This window comes from Natator depressus, chromosome 2 (genome assembly GCF_965152275.1).
Source record: "Natator depressus isolate rNatDep1 chromosome 2, rNatDep2.hap1, whole genome shotgun sequence".
NCBI classification, from domain to species: Eukaryota; Metazoa; Chordata; order Testudines; family Cheloniidae; genus Natator; species Natator depressus.
The window spans coordinates 45,993,925-46,014,124 of NC_134235.1; the positions used below are offsets into that span (position 1 = coordinate 45,993,925).

Here is a 20,200-nt window from a genome sequence, read left to right on the forward strand (position 1 = left end):
ACCCTGATCCATTTCACTCTCGCTCTCTCTCTCACACACACACACACACACAGAGTCTATATCTATAATGTTACACTGCTGCACAAGACATTAATAGTCATGTCATAAAATATTGGATACTGCAGTAAGCTCACCATGGGATTTTAGATGAATTAAAACAAATAATTACCCAGAATTCAAAAGTAACTCCTTTTAGCAATTCTCTTTGATATATCAAGCACATAGCACCCACACCTTTATAATGCACAATCAAATGGATTAACAGAAAAGTCAGTAGTAATAGCAAAGTGTTTGATCAAAATGTCACTGGCAGATTCAAGCGCAATACTGCCAACCCCAAGTATTAAAAAATTATGAGTCAGGATAAAAATAAATAAAATGAAATTTTAAATAATGAGATTGGTGTAAACACAAGTTTTTAAAGAGGTAATATTTTGGGGATTCTTTTAATTTGTCTTCTGTTTTCTGAGCCTTTAAGGTGCACTTGCTGCATATTTTCAAGTTTTTCTCTGCAACAATGAAGGCTAGAAAGTTACCCTTTTAAGATACGTTGACATTCTCATAAAGTATCTTGATTCCAGCAGCTGGGGCTTTAAGAAAACACACCAAATATCATGAGATTCCCAATTAAAATCATGTATGTTGGCAGATCTACAAGTATTCCACATTTTCCACTGTTAGACTATCACAACACACCACATCATGCTTTATTGCCTTGCAGGATCTTATGGACGGAAGTACAAAAATATTAGTTTCAACATCTAGCAAGTTTTTTGAGCCAGATTCCATTTATCCTGAAGTAACTACAAGACACTGTACACCTGGAAACTATAACAAAAGATATAGTATGACAAGAATGTCACCCAGTTATCCCATTGTAAATGAAAAAAAAAAAGAGGCTGGCAACCTATCAGCATAATAGTTTTACCCTGCTTAAAGCGTTGCCGCGGCAGCACTTTAATGTCACTGCCCCTTTTGCGCCCCCCGTTGGCAGCCCTGCTGGGTCCCTGGGGGCAGCGACGTTAAAGCCATGGCAAAGGACCCTCCTTAAAGCGCTGCTGTGGCAACGCTTTATCGTCACTGCCCCTTTTGCCCCCCCAGGCTGCCAATGGTGGAGGGGGGGAGGAGCAGCTGCCCCGGGGCCAGTGATTTAAAAGGGCCGGAGCTCCAGCCGCTGCGGTAGCGGCAGTAGTGGCTGAAGCCCCGGCCCCTTTAAATCGCCGCTGGAGCCCAGGGCTGCGCGGGCCAGGCAGCCTGGAAGGGCTGGCTGGGGGACACTGACCCTGACCCTCCAGCCCTGCCCCTTCCGCCTGAGGCCCCGCCCCTTCCAGGGGGGCCAGAGCTGGCCCCCGTACCGGTAAGTTTTCAATTTTACTTTCACCCCTGCCAGCAGCTGACACTCCAGGCCATGATTCGACAGCAGCCAGACTCCTACTTAGCCCCACATGAGTTTTTGTGAGTGAGAGAGTGAGTGAGTGTGTGAAAGAAAACAGTATGTCCCCCTCCTAGGGTAGGAGGGGTGAAAGCTGCACAGACCCCAGCGCTGCTCCTGCCCTGCTGGCTCAGGCTGTCTTGGGCTGGCAGCCCCAGTGTCTTGCTTTAAGTGGCTGCCCTGGGGGTGGGCTGAGAGGCAGCCCACATGTGCCTTCCTTCAAGATGCAATGCAAGCACAGTACAGTACTTGCTTTTTCCCATTTTTTTCCATCTCTGCTGCTTCTTGATTGGTTACTTCCAGTTTCACATGGTGTCCGATTGACTGGTCAGTCCGTAACTCTGGTGTTCATATATATCTTTGATGTTCTACTGCACTGAAGTTTCAGCTTGCCTCCCCTGATCTATGTCAAACATAAGGATCAGGAACTAAATTACAGTCTTTTACCCCTGCTCCTGCATGTTACACACAAATTGAATACCACATACATAGTATTCAGATATATTACAGTCATGCAAAATAAAATGTAGCATGGTGAGGTTTGCATGGTGATTGGGGACTTGAATGTATCCACAAGTTATATTAAAATGTACTTATTTATATTTTTTTCAGCTGAAACCTTTTATTCTAGGAGCTTTACAATATTTTAAATAAAAAAAATCTTACAATATAAAGTATATGCTGCACTCACTGATTGACCTGTACATAGAATTAAAAATAAATGTACACTATTGGAATAAGTAACAAAGCTCCCCTGAATGGTGTTTCAGTAGATGTATCAAATTTCAAGGTGGTCTTGGGTCTGGCTCCCGCTGTTCATTAATAAAGTTAGCTCAAGACAGCCTTTCAGTGGGTGTGCCTCACAATGCATTTTTATCCCTCTAAAGCCTAAAGATATCACAAAAGCCAACATAGCCCCCTACTTTAAATGCACTATGTTTGTCAGTCTTCAACTACCCAGAGAAAAGAAAATAGCCTTCTGGGCATGCCACAGAGCCTAACAATGTTGGGTAGGAGCAGACCTAGGTGGGCAGCAAGTTCCTCATGAAGAATAAAAAGTGTCTTTCAAACTGAGGCTCCAGCTCAAGTGCCTCCAGTGAGCATAACTTCAGTTATATTTATTGCGCAAAGAGGAAATAATTCCTTTCAGGTCCCAAATAATTGATTGTGAGTGATTTTTCAGACCAGACTCGTTATATAAAATAGACCATAGAATTCCATCCAGTAATTCTTGAATCCAACTCAACAACTTGAACAGGAGTGCATCTTTCTAGAAAGACATCCGATCTTGATGTAAAGACTCCAAGTAAAGGAGAATTTATCACATCTCTTGCTAATGTTTTCCAGTAGTTGATTACCCTTCCTGTTAAAAATATTTCATCTTATTTCCAATGTCTATTTTTCTGACTTCAGCTTCAAGCCAATGGATCTTCTTATGCCTTTGCCTGTTAGATTAAAGAGGGCTCTACTAGTAGATATCGCCTCTCTTTGTAGGTAAGCTTTAGGGCTGTAGAGATTTAAATCAACATCTTGAACTGCACCCAGAAAGCTACTGGCAGTCAGTGCAGATTACTGAGCAAAGGTGCAACATGCTTTCAGTGTGACACATGACTTATTAAGCAGAGCACCACATTCAGCACTAGCTTCAGTTATTAATATCTCTAATCTCCAGAAAGAGTTCCAACATGCATGATCTGTCATTTGGGACTATTTAACTCAAAGACATACCTTAAAGGTAGGCTGCAAGTAGATGTGGCAGTTTATTTGAAATAAGACTGGCAGCCAAAGGGATCGGGATAACATTATACAGCAGTAATATGAGTTTGCAGTTTAGTGACCAACTCATTTTGGCCAAGATTTAGTTAAAGTACTTAGCTACCCCATGTGGTAAACTAATACAAAATACTTACTAAATACATAAACAAAAAGTTTGTGCTGGAATAAGTCTTATAGATAAGCAAATTCATGAATTTGGTACAACTCTCTAAATTTGGCTTATTATGCATAACATTGCAAAGATTGTTGTTCAAGCCATCTTCACTGTGAAATTAATATAGATTTAACTGGCAATAAGTGTACTAATATGTCTAAATACAGGACAGTGTAAATTTATTGTATTCAATTTAATGCATATAAAGGTGAAATTCACATCAGAGAAAAGCATCTGCGCAGGTCCTTGCACATCACTTAATCTGCCATTTTAAGGTCTTTGGTGAGATTACAGGTCTTCAGAACTGAGATGAATTTTATTGATAATAAATGTGTAAATTTAAACATAATAAGTGTTTATTATGTATTATGTTAAAGGTCAAATCTTGATGTCTTTCTTGTTTTCCTCAAATACTTACTGGAGAGAACAATTATTTCTTGCTTCATTGCTTAGACATTAGAAGAGCTCAGACCAAGTACACAGTGTTATTATCTGGTTAATCTCTATTTTATGAATGATGTTAATGGGAAATTTTCCTGCGTGAGGACTGAGAACACTGACTGCGGACTCCGGGGTTTGATCCAGAGTCTTGTTTTTTATATTTGTATAGCAGTAGCATCTAGTGGACCCAGTTAGTCAGTTAGAGTTATACAATAGGTGTGATTAATAAAAATAAGACAAACATGAATATATTGGTATTATTATTATTGGGCCAGATCCTCAGGTGATGTAAATCAGCATAGCTGTGTTGCCTTCAATGGACCTATGTCTCTTTATACCAGCTGAGGATCTAACGCAATATATTGTTATGGCAGGAGCAATCAGACAGGACAGTTACACATTGTCTTACAAGTTCTTTTTCTTGGCGCATAAGCAGTGTAGTCTTTGAAGAAATGTTGTTGTTTTGTGATGAAGCTTTCTTTAGGGGGAGCTGTTACAATCAGCAGGAAAGTTTTCTCTCTGCCTTAATTTCTAACTAAAATCAATTCATGGTGCAGAGTTACTCCCTAGGAACTAGGTATTGGTGTTTTAACAGAGATTCCTGAAAGATGGGATTGCCTGCATGCTGTCTGACCCCCACTGTTTAAGGACTGGTGTATATTGTGTAAAATAAACAGGTTGCACTAAGAATATCCTAGGCTCCATGTCACTGCCTTCTTCTCTAATTGGGAACTGATCTGTAAGGCCATCTGCTACTACTTGGCATATTGGCAACAATATTTAATTCTATAGCACCGTAACACAGGGGAAGATGGTGCATTACAAATACAGAATTCTGGACTGAGGATTTTACAATCAAATATGAGCTGATACAAACCAAACATTGTAAGAATGAAGCACGAGTCAGGATTGGGACAAGAAATAACTTTAGGAGATGATGACCGACAGCTAGATTAAATAAGTAGATTTCAAAGTGAGACTTGAAGAAAGAAAGAGCACTTCGTGCCCAAGACCAGAGCCATAGTTCCAACACCAGGGGGCAGCATGAATGAAACTATGAATTCAAGAGTGTGTAAGGAAAAGAAAGAGGGAGCATGAAGAAAGAGAAATGGACAGCATGAAGAGCACTGAAGGAAGTGCAGAACTAAATAAGGACTGAGGCACATGTATGGGTGAAGCCATGAGAACATTAAAGGTGAAGATGAGGAACTGAATTTGACATGGAAAAGGGCAGGAATCAACAGAGGGCTTAAGAGGGATGGGGCAGAGCATTAGGAGAAAGATTATTTTAATTGTGACATTTTGGATAGACTGGAGAGAAGAGAGCTACAAAAAACAGACTGGAGGCTGGTCAAGGCAAGAAGTGACCAAGGCACAGACTAAGGTTTCTAAAGATGGGACAAGAGGAAAGGGCTGATTTTAAGGAGGATATAAATCAACTAGGGACTTCTGCGATGCCCATGTAAATCAGCTGGAGTCTTTCTTTGGCCTCCATGTTTGCATCTCCAAATACAAAGTGTAGGCTAAACAAGGGATTCTATAGGAAAGATTAAAATGGTAAAGAAAAGTTGAACAAAGATAGTGAACCAATATGGGAAGAAATTATTAGAAAACAATGATTCATCCCAGAGCCTGAGAACAGACACATACTGTAACTTTTATGATTGCATTCTTACCAGTGACTCAGGGATAAGTGAATTGATTGACTTACTGAACATTTTGTTTTGCCAGCTAGGTTTTCAGAGACAAAATAAAACATGCCTGACATCTAACAAGTGTCAGTGTAGGTTGATAATTGCTGTTTCTAATACATCAAAGTATGTTTTCTCTTAAAAAAAAAAAAAAAAAAAAAAAAAAAAAAACTTGGATAATTGTAATACAGTGGCAAACTGGTTAAGATTGTACATTAAACATATTCTCAACTTGTTCTTTAGCAAGGCAGAAATTACTTTATCTCTTGAGACAAAGTAATTAATTTATTCACTGTTTATCCCTGGATCACTTGAAAGGAAATGTATGGGACTACAGTATTAATTACTGTATAAATTTCCCACTAAATGCTTTGCAAGTAATATAATTACCACTTCAGTATTTGTAACTGACACACACTTTTTTGCAGTTTAATATACTTGTGAATTACTTTAACATTAATATTACTAATAGGAAAAAAGTACTGAAAAGTGGTAATAGTTAATGAAGTCACTAATTGGCATAAGCCAAGATGGTTTTATGTTCATGCCAGTCTACAATAACTTTAATATTTAACTATTTTTTACTAACTCCATTACACAAATCCTTAAAAATAAGCTCATGCCCTCCTACCCCCCCAAAAAAAGAGAGAAGCAGAATGATGAGAATGTATTTAGTTTCTGTGTTTCTGGGGGAAACAATTCCTTGGGAATTATAGAATAATCAACATCTTGCAAATGAAACTTTGTTCCTGCTTCCACAAACTCCCCTATAGTCATATTTGCAAGTATCTAATTGCACCTAATATTTATTTGCAAGAACATTCATGGACACCATTGTGAACTCCAGTGTGAATTAATAACTGGAAGAACACATGCTGCAAGTGCCCTGGCAGCCATTTTGAAAGTTCTTTATGGATTAGGTAATGATAGGTTAAGGAAAGAATGAGGTTGTTGAGGAAGAGGTGGAAAAAATAAAATTATTAAAATAAGCAGCATTAGCAAACGGGGGAGGAGGGAGAGATTGTAAATGGGGACACTGGCAAAAGCAATTTTGGGAGCGGCCCTCGACCCACGCCACTTCCAGCAGCTCCCATTGGCCTGGACCCACGCCACTCCCATTGGCCACTCGACCCACGCCACTTCCAGCAGCTCCCATTGGCCTGGAGCAGCGAACCGCGGTCACTGGAAGCCGCGATCGGCCGAACCTGCGGACGCAGCAGGTAAACAAACCGGCCCGGCCCATCAGGGGCTTTCCCTGCACAAGCGGCGGAACAAGTTTGGGAACCACTGCTCTATGATCCTCCTCTCCTGTCCTTTTGGGACCAGTCTCCCCAAAATGGAATCCCTGTCCTTACAGCAGTTCCTTCCTCTGTCTCTTCTCATGGTCTCCAGGTGTGGAGGAAAGCGTCCTTTCTACGGCCAATGAGCACAGACCTCAGGAGCTATTCTGGATCCTTCCTTCTGGTTCCCTATGTTGACTGAGCTAGGTACCACTTCCGCCTTTTAGCCTGAGTGAAATATCGACTTCTGCTAGGCAACACCACATCGGATGGACAGGGTAGATGTATAGCCTGTGCTCACAGCAATACATTTAGGATCCTGTCTTCCATTCCCCATCATCCAACAAAAGATCAAAGTTATGAGAAAGGAGAATGGGAGACCGTGTTTCCCCCCCCCCCGCCTGAAAGCTGGGCAACAATGCCACCTCATCCACATTTTCATCCAGTTATTACACCTATGAATAGGTAAATCATCAACTTCAGAACTGTAATCTCTGAAATTTGGGACCTTGAGGGTGTGGTTTATTTACCATTACTGACAGTGAATATGTCTGGCTTTTGAGCTGGCAGCAACTCTGTTGTGGTATGTTTTAAACTTTGTCATTCCAACACCATTTTGGTGCCAGCTACAGTGGCATTTGGTGGACAGTGAGCTGCAGGGATCCCCAAGAAATTTGTTCTTACAGCCATCCAACAACACAACAGATTGATGGCAGAGACAGGACTGTGTTTATTTGGTGATAGTAGGAAGGCAGTAATGGGCTGGTTCCTTGCAAGGGAAACCTTTGGTCTTTCAGCTGTTAATCAGCTCACAGACAGAGAGATAGAAGATGAAGCTTTCTGCCTTTACTGGTGACTGTATCAGTTCTTACCATAACAGGAAATGGCCACACCCTGCAAATCACTACATCAATAACCCAGATCCATTCCTACCCAATACACACAGATAAAGGAGTATAATAAAGAACACTTAAAATATACCTTTCATGGAAGGCCCCTCATCTCTCAAGTCCTCTTCTCCACCCATAATGGTGGTGGGTTGGGAAAACAGATCTTGAGAGTAAGGGTACATTCCTTGGTTTAGGAGATCTTTCTCCTCAACCTTGTCCCAACCATTATTTCCTTCCTTTCCCATCACAGATACACCACTGGGACTGCTCTGCTGTCCAAAAGTTTGGTTTTTTCCCACTTCAATGGAGCTGAGATTGTGTTAAAGCTCATTAAAGGGCAGGCATGCCTTCCTGTTCCAGAGAGCAAATTGATGTCCTGAGCTTTAATGAACTTCAACAATGAAAAAATAATGCCAGACTCAAATTTCATATTTTGTTATTTGGCAGGTGCTCTTTTCTGTTCCTGTGCTGCTCCTCTTACTTTATGTTCTCAGAAAGTTAAGACATCTGTACACCGGAAAGTACAGAGTATCTAGCAGCTCATCTGTTCCATCATACTAAATACACATTAGAAAGTAGAGAAACATAACTTGAAACTAATTCTAGAATGACATTTGCAATACAAATAATGTTTAGCTGCTCCAGTTTCTTCCATGCATTTTTCCCTTCATGTGCCAAATTCCCAACCTCTGCTCCTTAACATCTATTGCTGTCAAAAAGACAGGACAGTCAGCTAGGAACAGTAGAAACACCTCAGATATGCCACTAACATCTGCAATACTTTAGCTATTTGAGCATATGCCATTATCTGATACAAGATATGGGGCTGAACTCTTACCTTTTCTGGATATAGACTGTAAGCAGTTTGGAGCAGGGCTCATGACTTTCTAGTCCAGTAAATTTTCAAACACACTGAGCCTCATTCTTTGCTGTCTTGGTGGGACAGCAATTGAAGTTAGACATTTTAAAATCAGCAAGCCTGGATAACTTGCGTTCAAGAGTTTTAAAAGAGCTGACTAAGCAGCTCACAACCATTAATGTTGCTTTTCACTAAGTCTTGGAACACTGGGGAAGCTCCAAAAGGCTGGAAGGAAACTAGATGATCACAATGATCCTTTTTGGCTTTGTGGTGTAAAACATTATCATATCTGACTTATACTGTTTTATATCCAATATACACTCATGTAAACTGCGTATAATCAACCACACAAGATGCAAGGTAGTAAAGAATCAGGCCTCCTCTTATTGAAATTAAAATGAACAATGTATTATCTATTTCCTGAATATATATATTTTAAGAAACTTTAAAGGCTAAGCTACATTTATAAGATTAATGTTCTAGCGTTCAGCTGAGTGTCTTAACAGAAAGGCTTATGACAAGCATAGTTTATTTTAATAAAATAAAAGTAGTAAATAAATGCAAAAATACATAATGCTAGATACTTGCACTCACAATTCTCATCTCTCATTATCAAAATACAGTTACATTTAGCTTTTTAAATGAGAGAACACCAGAGTAGTGCTCAGATTTGTTTTTAAGGTGTCACTGTTCACTGGATGAAGAACCACAATAGTGCATGGTATATTTCAGCTACTTACATGAAGTAAGAGTGATTGTTGTTCTTATATTATACATCCCATTCTGTCTCTACTTATTTCAGTGCAGAACTATAGTAATGAACCCCCAAACTCAAATAAATACTTTATAGCTAATAAAAGGTAACTGGCTAAAAATCAAAATGTGATTTGTTCTGAGGAACCTTTTATAATTTGAGAAAAATAGAAAAAAAGGCAGATTTGTGGGTTCAGGTGTGCAATTTAATAATAGTCCAGTACTTAAATTAAACCACAATCATAAAAATGTTAAATTTAGCATCATTATTAGAAGCATTTCAAATGTATCTATTAGCTAAATGTATAAAATATGGGTGAAAGATGACCATTGAAGAAACAAAGGGAATTTTTAGCCTTATATGAGAACAACTGTTCTAAAGATTATTGGTGCAGGATTCGGTGAGTATGTAATTTTAATTATGTATTTAGGATGAAATCTTGCCAGCTCCAAACTTGCCATGGAAGGTCTCAAATGTAGTGAGGCCACTACTGTTCTCTTTCTGAGACTGCATCAATGTAGCCTAAAACAACATCTTCAAGCTACGTGAATCTTGCATATTCATCTCAACCTGACATTAACTGTAAAGACTAAGAAAGAAATTGATGAATCAGCACTGTTAGTTATGTCACCTCAATCATTTTTATAGAAATATCAAGCTAATGTGGTTATTTGGTAGGGTTGGATAGCAAAGAAGTTAATGATTGAAAAGCCCTATTAGACCATCTTATCCAACCCATTTACAGTGAGGAATGACTTCCTACAGCACATCATTAACTGATAAGGTAGCCCTATCAGGAAGAGTCTGAAGACACTAGATTGAGGTCCATAAGATTATAATGGAAACTGTTCAATCCCTCCTTTTTATACTGTCCTATCTTGAAAGGATAGCACCTCACTCAATGAAATTAATGGCTGGCAAATTTACAACAAAGGGAGAATGAAAAGAAGTATATATTCATAAAACATCTAGTCAGCCCATAGAATTCACTGCCACAGTCAAATGATATAGTTGAATTTAAATATGTTTTGTTAATTTTATACTAAATAATATTTACAGATAAGCATTCTAAAATAAGGGTAAACCAATCTCATGCTTCAGTCATACACTACATTATCGCCAGACAAAAGAAGGAGCTTTCCCACTTGTAATAGGCTATACCTCTCTAGCACCCCTTCGGGGAGAGAAGCAGCACCCACTCTGTCTGTGTGTCCAGGGCACAGTGCCTCCATCTGTTCTCTTACTAGTGGTGGGTGGATGTTAAAGTAGTCCACACAAAAGGTGAGTAGTCCCACAAAAGTTAAGTCCTGATTCTTTGGGAAGCTAAAGAGACAAAATAAAACTGAAAGGAAGTGGCTCCTCTCCTTTCTGAGAAGGCTCTGAATGGGGGCGGGGCAAGGCTCTCAGGCTGTTTCCCTGATCAGTAACCCCTGCTTCCAGGGGCTGGGGAGCTATAAGTTGCAGTCCTGTTCCTTCAGACTACCCGCCTGGACAGAGCCAGGGTCCTCCCTTTTAAGGACTTGCCCATCTTCAAGCTTGACAAGTCTCTCAGGGGCACCAGTTTGAGGTGGACTTGGCCCAGAAGAGCTTTTTAATACCTTCCTGGCTGTGGTGGGGGTCTGCCCGCACCACACCACCCCCAAAATAAATTAATATAACTGGACAGGTACATTTATTTGTTTTACTTTTCTTTGAAGTATTAGCTATTGGCTATGACCACAAGTAGGACAACAGACTTGTATGGCAAATCTTACAAATTTTCCATTCAGCTCTACAAGTGTCTCAAAAAAGGTTTTCAACAGAAACTGTGAAATGCTTTGACATATTTTGGGGTAAATTTAGTGCTATTAAAAAAAACAAACAAACAAACAACCCAGCTCTAGTTACTATGGCTCAGATCTACAAAGGGGTTTAGGTGCCACTCTGAGCCACACACACCCTGCTCAGCTGCTGCGTAACCGCATAGATGCCTAAACTGACTCCACACCTACAAACCCTTAAAATTTTCACTGTTAAATTGCTCTAGGCACTAAAGTTTCTGCCTCTGGGCACATGTGCTGCTGCCTCAGGCAGACATCCGCTGCCTAGTTCATGCCTCAGACCCACGGCATCCCCAAACCAGATGAAGATAGGAATTCCCCCCTCATCCCCATATTGCTTGTAGGGCCTGATCTGGTAGAGATGCACTGAGCACTTGTGGGAGACAATGTTTCAATTCCCTTCTCATGAGAAGGGATTTGAACAGAGGTTCCCTACCCCTCAGGTGAGAAGCCTATAGGGCATACTATAGGACATTCTGATGTAACATTCACTATCTTGCTATTCTATTTTGTGTTCAATAAATAAATATAAAATATTAATTGGGCCAGAGAGAAAGCATGAGAATGGGTGCTGCTGCTTCTCCTCCTCCTCCTCCCGCCAGCCATTTTGTGTGGAGTTAGGCAGGCACCTGAGGGGTTCTCTCAAGAAATGGCTGAGGTATCCAAGCCACCTGACTCCAGGAAAGAGGTTTCTGGCTGTGGATTGCAAGCAGACCAAGGTGCCAAGCTCCATGAGAGGGGTGGGGCTTAGGGCACACCTCTCTTGTCAGCATCTCCCACTAGCTACCCTAGGCCAGGAGCTGCCTAGCATGCTGTATTTGTAGATCATATTCTCAGGCACTTCCTACTACCCTGTGCATCATATAGGGAGTGTAGGTGCCTAACTCAGTGGATTCCAGTGATCTCTATATGGTGCCTAAAAATTTACCACAACACCTAAGTCATTTTGTGGATCCAGGCTTATTCCCAAATAAAGGCACTGTCACTAAAAAGCTTTGAAAAATATAAAGATTAACATACAGTGGCATACTGAATTTGCCTTTCTTGCTCTATTTCCTCTTAGAGGAAATACCACAGTATATTTAATTACTGTAACTCAATACATGTTAACATTAAAAAGAATATTAGGGGCAACCACTGTGTAACTGCAACAAAAGTGTTTATAGGGTTTTAACTTTTTATTTCATTTCAGCTACTCAGATGAACAAATATCATCCACCAAAGATTAAAAGCTACCCTGCTTGCTCATTATACTTAAATGAAATTTAGGTGTGTAATGTTTTATAATATATCCAGAATGGAAAAGAAATGCCTGATATCAAAGATAAGCTAAATTGATTCACTCACTACTGTTAAGTGTAAAATACCAAATTTTGGAGGGGAAATCAAACAAATGCAGCATTACATCTTGCACTTAATTATATAAAATACACAGTGACTGAAGCCACAGATAATTCTCTCTAAAAACATTGCACAGAATTATTAAAGGATGAAATGCTAGTCCCTTGCAAAAACTTTGTGTAAGCTGATTTTGTACAAGAAGACCAAGGCAGGGGTTTGGAGAATGGAAAATATTACAAGGCTTATGGACTTTAGTGCTACCTGCAGCCCCCTGTCCCCTTGAGCATGCACATGCACACATTTAATGTGTTTGTAGCCTGTCAATATACACAGTTCACATGACTCAGGAAGCCAGCATAGCATCAATTTGCATTCAGAAATTATTTTGGCATCCTTAAGGGTTAGAAGATTAAATTCTTAGAAGATTAGTAAAGGATTGGTAATAATAATTAGTAATAAATGTCTCTTCCTGCTCACTGTGACAGACCTGTCCCGCTGGTGAGATTTCAGATGCCCCATGACTACTCAGTTGAAAAATGTACCACAACATTTTGGATTCTTTCTATCTTCTGCTATATCTTACTGGGCATTTGTAAAGTATATGTAAGTATTAATTTTCTTACATTGTGATGTAAATATCTATGTAAATTTAATGAAAGGTTTTGATTTTGTATACCGATTGTTTTCTTCACCTTTAAATTTAATGAGTACTCCTGCCTGCCTTTTGGAACAGGTGTTCAGTTCAGGATGGATGCTATTAGAAAGTCAGTCACAAACTCTGTGCTCTCTCTGTCTTATGGAGATTACAGAAAAAAAGAAACAAGCTAGAAGTATGTAATCTAAAATAGAAGTCATTCAGGCTGAAGGTACATATTTTGCAGTTTATGAAAACATAATACACATGTCAAGGCTGATTCCCCACTCTAGCACTTTGAGTGCAGAAGGTGGGGGCCCACAAGGATTCTAAAAACTAATACTGGCCACTCCAGGCTTGTATAAAACTCCTAAGATTACAGCTTTTCCCTGACCTTGGATGGGTAGATGCTGCCACCACCCAAGTGCAAAAACCCCTTTGAGAACCCAGGAAGGCGCACTTGGGAATTCCTTCCTGTGGGGTACCCTCAAGCCCTTTCACCCCCACCCCTCCAGGGAAGAGCTGAGAAAGAAAACAAAGGAAATCAGCTGTTGCCACCAGCTAATGAAACAACATATGCACAAACCTCTTAGGACACAAAAATCCAATCCTGTTCTTAAAGGTAAATTTTATTTAAAAAAAAAGAAAGAAAATACATCTGGAACTTAGGCCAATTACAAGGTTTAAGCATCAAGATAGCTCTCTTGAGGTCCAGCTTAAAGGTTACAAGCAAAACAAAAGCACCTGCGGTTAGCACAGAGGAGTCCACAAGCCATAAAGAAATAAAAAGAGATAAACCTAATTGTGTCTTCCTAGACATTTCCTGATCTACTTACATATCTCGGGTTTTAAATGAAATTTAGGTGTGTAATGTATGATGATTGAGATGATTTTTCATACCTGGCCCAAGCTCTTACAGTACAGTTCCAGCCCTGTCTCTGCACTCTAGGAGAACAACACAGACAAAGGGGAAGTTTTTTCCCAATTTTAAAAAGTTCTAGCCTTTCCATGGGCTCTTTTGGTCAGGTGCCCACTCCCTTCCTTTTACCTATGTACTTTTTAACCCTTTACGGGGAAAGCAAGTAGAGAACAGCTACTAACATGGATGATATAGCTAAGTGGCTGGCTGGGTGTCCATAAAAGGGAGCTACCCTCACTCCCTTCATTTATCACAACACATAACCTGAAAAAACTATATAGGCAAAGATGGTGACTACAAAGGTTTTGAAATTAAATTGTAGGTAAAATCTACAGAAGGGAAAACTGAAACTGGAATGCATGCTTTGAAAGAATTTAGGGAAATTACTTTTCTTTTTCTAAGAGCCAACTCTTCTTTGATAATGTAGTTTATTACTACAAAATGTGCTGACCTACTCCTTTCTGTTTAACAGAAATTCAGAGCCAGTCCATGTTATAGTTTTATCATATATTTATATTTTCTTCTGAACTCATATTTTAGTATAGTTCAGTGTGATTTGACATTGCAAGCTCAAAAGACAGTTATGTTCATAGCCATTCCTGACCAGATCCTACAGAGAACTAGCAGGTATAATTATACTCAACATGTCTGTTAGGTGTTGTGGCATGCCTTAGTGTAGACTAAAGTCACATTTTATATAATATTCTACTATCTTTGTTTTCTTGTTGCTCAGCAGTGAGTCCTGTGGAGAAACGGAAAGGAACATTACTTCCTGTAGTTCACCATCTGTAGATGAAATAATTATTGTTTGAATTGCTAAGTAACTCAATCTCTGCCCTGTTTGATTTCATCCAACACAGAGTTTGCTTTCTCCTCTCATCACTATTTCACTTTAATTCTTATTTTGCTCATGCACTGATGTAGAAGTAGGTGAAAGTTTCTTCTAACAACTAACATAATAGTAGGTACTACAGGTGGCACAATGGCTGATTCATAGTTGACATGTTTTGTGTAGCTCCAAGTGTTACATTAGGTAATTGGCTAATTTGCATATAACCTTAAACATCACTGTTGAAACGTGTGTATTTAATGTTGGTGGAGGTACAGTATTGAGTTGACACCAGATTTCCCTTGCAGAAGCTGAATACAATATGACTTAGGTCATAAGTGAGGCACTGATACTACCCACATAAACATATCCTCATGAGAGCAAGTTGATAACTATGTTTTGTACAGTCAGCTATCTGTTTGGTCTCACACATGCATCCTTTGTTGGTCCAGCCATATTTTTAAGAAATAGGCCATCGCAAAGAATTATTGAGAATTAAAGGACAAAATATCATAGGGTAAAGACTAAGATATGCAAAAAAATATGCAAGTAAATGTGCATATGAAAATCTGTTTGCAGTGGATGCACAGAGAAATCTGTGCATGTAGCTATCCATTTGCACACCTAATGAGTTAACTTGTGCCCACAATGTAGTTGTGTGAAATCCTACTGGTGGAGTTTATCAAAGGCACAAATGGGAATTGGGGCTCAGCTTCCATTGTCTTACAAAGGGAGTTGGAAGCCTATTTTCCCTTTGTGTCTTTGAAACTCTCCCCTTACATTTGACTTGCACATATGCTCCCCATAAAATCTACAATTTGTGAAAGTTTTAAATCCAATAAGCTCAGCACTGTATTTAGAAAGGAGAAGGGTCAATCAGTCTTTTGATAATGGGCAGTAATTAGTGACTGAAAACTGAGTTTTGTTTTGAATAATATTTTCAACTGTGATGGCTGAAAAATAGGGCATTTTTGAAACCGCAAACTTACTTTACATATTAAATATGACCTTTTATAAAGTAAAAGCCATTACACTTGACCTTCCAAGGCCTTTTAAACTGCTGATAGACAGCTATGCTTTAAATGTTTCACAAAATGCTAAAATACCCTAAAAATCTTTTCAAGTCATTTGCTGTATGTTTGAAATCCATTATTTAAAATTTGCAAGCTCCTGTAGTTCAGAGTGAATTAAATAATCAAAGTAAGATGAAAATCATTAATTGAACATATTGCCATTAAGTGAATGTGAATATATTCAGATATTCATGTTTCCTAATTATTTTAAGAACTTTTGAAAATACCAACATCTCATTGGTTTAAGACCCATTTCCACTGAAATCAGAAAAAGGTATCTATTTGCATCCTATTAAATTATGTTTCTACAGTACCATTTATCTGTATATAGCAACACTGAAATGCAGTATAACAATGCTCTATCTAGAGCCAGTTATAAACTAAAGAGAAATTGATGGCGTAAAGGTGGTATTTAAAGGGAAGAAATGACTCAATGGTAGAGAGGGAGGGAGGGAGAAGTGGGAATTCTAGTAGAATAGAGAACAGGAAGTCAAGGTTGAAAGGAGTGGAGAGAGCAGAAATGAGGACAGAAGTAGAGAAAGAGGGCATCCTTGAAGTGGTCTAGATGAAATAAGTTTAAGCTGATATAGTTTTTGTTTTCTGGAAAAAGAAAGTAACCCAGCTGCAGAATTCTGGTGATTCCCTTGAAGTTTAGGCAGCAGGAAATTAAGAGACCATAAAAGAGGAAATTGCAATCATCAGGAAAGGAAATGATTAACGAATACATGAGGATTTTAAGAATTTTAATATGCCAATGAAGGAGAGAAGAGACAAACCCACACAATTCAAACTACCTATTGAAGGTTTCAGAGTAACAGCTGTGTTAGTCCGTATTCGCAAAAAGAAAAGGAGTACTTGTGACACCTTACAGACTAACCAATTTATTTGAGCATAAGCTTTCGTGAGCTACAGCTCACTTCATCGGATGCATACTGTGGAAAATACAGAAGATGTTTTTATACACACAGACTATAAAAAAAATGGGTCAGCTGTGCAGAACACAATGCCGTCCACAGCCTCAGAAACAACTCTGACATCATAATCAAAAAGGCTGACAAAGGAGGTGCTGTTGTCGTCATGAATAGGTCGGAATATGAACAAGAGGCTGCTTGGCAGCTCTCCAACACCACTTTCTACAAGCCATTACCCTCTGATCCCACTGAGAGTTACCAAAAGAAACTACAGTATTTGCTCAAGAAACTCCCTGAAACAGCACAAGATCAAATCTGCACAGACATACCCCTGGAACCCCAACCTGGGATTCTATCTACTACCCAAGATCCATAAACCTGGAAATCCTGGGCGCCCCATCATCTCAGGCATTGGCACCCTGAAAGCAGGATTCTCTGGCTATGTAGACTCCCTCCTCAGGCCCTACGCTACCAGCACACCCAGCTACCTTCGAGACACCACTGACTTCCTGAGGAAACTACAATTCATCAGTGATCTTCCTGATAACACCATCCTGGCCACTACGGATGTAGAAGCCCTCTACACCAACATTCCACACAAAGATGGACTACAAGCCGTCAAGAACACTATCCCCGATAATGTCACGGCTAACCTGGTGGCTGAACTTTGTGACTTTGTCCTTACCCATAACTATTTTACATTTGGGGACAATGTATACCTTCAAATCAGCGGCACTGCTATGGGTACCCGCATGGCCCCACAGTATGCCAACATTTTTATGGCTGACTTAGAACAACGCTTCCTTGGCTCTCGTCCCCTAACGCCCCTACTCTACTTGAGCTATATTGATGACATCTTCATCATCTGGATCCATGGAAAAGAAGCCCTTGAGGAATTCCACCATAATTTCAACAATTCCCATCCCACCATCAACCTCAGCCTGGTCCAGTCCACACAAGAGATCCACTTCCTGGACACTACAGTGCTAATAAACAATGGTCACATAAACACCACCCTATACCGGAAACCTACTGACCGCTATTCCTACCTACATGCCTCCAGCGTTCACCCTGACCACACCACACAATCCATTGTCTATAGCCAAGCTCTGCGATACAATCGCATTTGCTCCAACCCCTCAGACAGAGACAAACACCTACAAGATCTCTATCAAGCATTCTTACAACTACAATATCCACCTGCGGAAGTGAAGAAACAGATTGATAGAGCCAGAAGAGTTCCCAGAAGTCACCTACTACAGGACAGGCCTAACAAAGAAAATAACAGAACGCCACTAGCCATCACCTTCAGCCCCCAACTAAAACCCCTCCAACGCATTATCAAGGATCTACAACCTATCCTGAAGGATGACCCAACACACTCACAAATCTTGGGAGACAGGACAGTCCTTGCCTACAGACAGCCCCCCCAACCTGAAGCGAACACTCACCAGCAACCACATACCACACAACAGAACCACTAACCCAGGAACCTATCCTTGCAACAAAGCCCGTTGCCAACTGTGCCCACATATCTATTCAGGGGACACCATCACAGGGCCTAATAACATCAGCCACACTATCAGAGGCTCGTTCACCTGCACATCCACCAATGTGATATACGCCATCATGTGCCAGCAATGCCCCTCTGCCACGTACATTGGTCAAACTGGACAGTCTCTATGTAAAAGAATAAATGGACACAAATCAGATGTCAAGAATTATAACATTCATAAACCAGTCAGAGAACACTTCAATCTCTCTGGTCACTCGATTTCTGATCCCAAAGTGACTATCCTTCAACAAAAAAACTTCAAAAACAGACTCCAGCGGGAGACTGTTGAATTGGAATTAATTTGCAAATTGGATACAATTAACTTAGGCTTGAATAGAGACTGGGAATGGTTGATTCATTATAAAAAGTAACCTATTTCCCCTTGTTTATTCCTTCTCCTCCCCCCTCCCCCCACTGTTCCTCAGACGTTCTTGTTAAACCCTGGATTTGTGCTGGAAATGGCTCACCTTGATTATCATACACATTGTAAGGAGAGTGATCACTTTAGATAAGCTAGTACCAGCAGGAGAGTGGGGTGGGGGGAGAGAAAACCTTTTATAGTGATAAACACCCATTTTTTTTCATGGTCTGTGTGTATAAAAACATCTTCTGTGTTTTTCCACAGTATGCATCCGATGAAGTGAGCTGTAGCTCACGAAAGCTTATGCTCAAATAAATTGGATAGTCTCTAAGGTGCCACAAGTACTCCTTTTCTTTTTATCTATTGAAGCTGTCACAACCAACCTCACAAAAGCCTCTGATCAAGGCAGATTCTCAGCCAGTGTAAATTGTCACAGCACCATTGAAATCAGTGGCACTATGTGGATCTGTACTCTAGAGTCTCTGCATTGTCTACGAGGACACATTGCTGCCAGAGGCAGTTGTGTAAATGGATCTCAGCTAATTTAGTGGTAGCATTAGAGAGACTATAGTGAAATTATACTCCTGGGGTAAATGAATAGTTTATTTTAAAAAGGTAAGACTATCCTTCTAAAAGATCTACGTATGTGTGAATTTTGATTAAATGTTTTGAGAAAGTTACAAGATGAACCTTTTAGAGAAAAAAATCATTTGTAATGTTAAAAAAAAAAAAGTGATTCAGTCTGAAGGAAGAGCCCCAGGAACACAGTTCCAGATTCTGATACACTTGCAAATGATAACAACAACTTACACCGCAATACCCCGCTTGAAATCAGAGGGACTACTTGTTGAATAAGGTACTTCTTGGTGCAAGTAAAGATGATGAGGTGTTCAAGTCCAGGGATAAAATCCTGGCTCTAAGCAAATCAATTGAAAAACTTCCATTGACTTCAGTGGGACCAGGATTTCAAAGATACATGTTTAACTTCAGGTTTTATTGCAAGTTTGTATCAAGTTAAATATTAGAACATGTATTAGTGGATGATTATAATTTCAATCTTTTTTTCCTTCCCATTTGGACCCACCTGGTTTACATAGCCATTAGTGATGAACCTGAGCAAGACAGAGCAAGAGGGTGCAAGAGAGTGCACTAAAATGGGTTGAATCCTTCCTGATGGGATGCACCCACCAAATAGTGATGGGAAACTGTACCTCCACCACTAGATCCCTCACTTGTGGAGCCTCACAAAGATAAATTCTCTCTCCAGTCATTTCAAAAATATCTGCATGCAATCATTAGGTGAAATAGTCAGACCAAATCGACTCAAGTGCCAGCAATATGCAGGTAACACACAGCTCTACTCATCCTTTACCATATGTGACCACATCACTACTACCAAGATGGTCCAGTGCTTATACAAGACCAACACATGGATGAAGAACAATTGGCTGAAGCTGAACCTGAGCAAAACGATGATGGT

General features: G+C 39.9%; 1 long non-coding RNA gene across 1 annotated transcript in view; it reads left to right on the top strand.

Annotated features, from left to right (window-relative positions):
* The first annotated feature begins 1,225 nt into the window (after positions 1–1,225).
* LOC141981330 (uncharacterized) overlaps positions 1,226–20,200 on the top strand; it is a 99,944-nt gene continuing 80,969 nt past the window's right edge. Inside the window, exons 1-2 of the long non-coding RNA XR_012637735.1 lie at positions 1,226–1,357; positions 12,924–13,041. This is a non-coding gene — a long non-coding RNA (uncharacterized LOC141981330). The remainder of the gene's footprint in view (positions 1,358–12,923; positions 13,042–20,200) is intronic.